This window comes from Camelus ferus, chromosome 7 (genome assembly GCF_009834535.1).
Source record: "Camelus ferus isolate YT-003-E chromosome 7, BCGSAC_Cfer_1.0, whole genome shotgun sequence".
Lineage (NCBI taxonomy): Eukaryota > Metazoa > Chordata > Mammalia > Artiodactyla > Camelidae > Camelus > Camelus ferus.
In genome coordinates this window covers 50,195,745-50,197,606 of record NC_045702.1, presented here as the reverse complement: position 1 = coordinate 50,197,606, position 1,862 = coordinate 50,195,745, and the positions used below count along the sequence as shown (strand labels likewise).

General features: G+C 36.6%; 1 non-coding gene across 1 annotated transcript; it reads right to left on the bottom strand.

Annotated features, from left to right (window-relative positions):
• Nucleotides 1–1,437: 1,437 nt before the first annotated feature.
• On the bottom strand, nucleotides 1,438–1,563 carry LOC116665118. Its single transcript, XR_004321690.1, has one exon. It is a non-coding gene; the product is annotated as a U6atac minor spliceosomal RNA (small nuclear RNA).
• Nucleotides 1,564–1,862: the final 299 nt, after the last annotated feature.

Below are 1,862 nucleotides of genomic sequence, written 5' to 3'. Positions count from 1 at the left end.
TGATTCTTGGGAGATGAGTCTTCACTGAGCCTCTGAGCACGTTGCTGGGGGTTAGTTAGTACTTGTGATACCAAGTGGAAAAGATCCTCTATCAGTAAGGCCAGTTATTTTTCATAGGTTATGTCAGGTGGAAAGTTGGGACAGTAGTCTGAAAATTTAATCAGTTGATACAGGTCATCTTTATCACCTTCTACCACTTGTTTCAGTTCAATTCAACAAATATTTACTGAGCTCCTGCTTTGTGCCAGATATTTTTTCAGCCTCTTACCTCCTCCTATGTGGAGAATAAATACTCAGATCATTAAATTGATCCCTCACTGCTTGTGGGATATACCTTTGGATTTACCGAAGTATGAGATGTTTGCCAAAGATCATGGAGATGTAACTCTGTGTTTTATAACACAGAATGTCACTTTGGAACTTTGTTATGCTTTATCTGGGAATGTTTCTGGTATCTTGAACTCGGCCTTTCATACATTAGGAAGTCCTGTAGTGATAAAATTCATGTAGAATGTTTTTCTGTATCTTGCTTTCATAACATTGATTTTTATTGTGCTTTCTCTCTGTTGCTATTTACAAAGCGTCAGTTCTGCACTTAAGAGCTGAAAGAGGTTTTTTTTTTGTTTTTCCCCAATAACCTAAGAATTGAGGAAGCAGGACCAAGGGGGCCCACTGTCTGGATGCCTTGTGGAGTTTTGCCCTTTCTACATTGTTGCTGCTTCTTGTTTGTCTTTCTGTGTGGCAGTTCCTGAAGGTGGTGTTCTGTTTTCTGTCTTTCCTTCTTTTGTTTTTACAATGTTTCTGCTAAGTGTATGATTTGGTTTAGTTTGGTTATTAGTTGAATATTGGCCACACAAGTCATTTCCTGAGGCAGTTACAGCATCAGGGAGCAGTCCACAGATGGCACCATGAGTCTGCTCTTTTTTGATGGCTGTCAGTACAAAGTGGGAGACACGTTAGGTCCAAGCCAATGGAAGGAGATCTATAAGCAGACCCTGATCTTGGCGGTAGGTAGAGAAAAGTACTTCTTTTGTTTTTTTTTTTTTTAATTTTCAGTTTTTAATATCTCTGGCACTTGAAAGATTAAGCATGATTGTAGTCACTTTTACTTGCATTCTTGATTTGTAGTGGTTTTGAACAATTTTTCCACATAAATGCTGGAATTTCTTCCCCTGTTCTGAGTTTCTGTTTTTGCTCTTTGCCCATTTTTCTTTTAGGTTGTTCTATTTTGTTACTGGTTTATAAAGGCTTTTTGTATGTTATTGAAATTATTTCATTTATTGTGGTAAAAATACATGTCATAAAATTTATCATTTAACCTTTTTAGAATGTATACCTTAGTGGCATTAAGTACATTCACATTATTGTGCAGCTATCACCAATACCCATCTATAGAAGTTTTCTATCATCCCAAAGTGAAAAACCAAAACCAAAACCAAAACCCCATGGTCAGATGCCATGAAGTAGGTGGCAATGCCTTAAGCATGTGTGTTTTGTGCAGGCCTGAGGACCTCTTCATCCCTGGCGTGAGGATTGCTAACTTTTTCTCCTTTCATACAACACTAGAGAAACTTCTTGAATGATGTAATTCCCTAGTTGCTTTTCTGGATCCAAAGCTTCCTTGATTATTATTAGTTCACTTTTAAAGATGTATTCATACATCAAATAAACAGAAATAAACAGCTAAAAACTTTTCTTATATGACCATCTTACTGAGACAAGTTCTATTTTGTTGAGTCTTCATAGTTCTTTCAGTTTTTATTTAATCTGCTGGTGTTTGATGTTTTTCTTGCTTGCCAATGTGATATTTCCAGCTGTGAATGGAAATTAACTTTCAATTTGAATAGACAATTCCAGGAAAC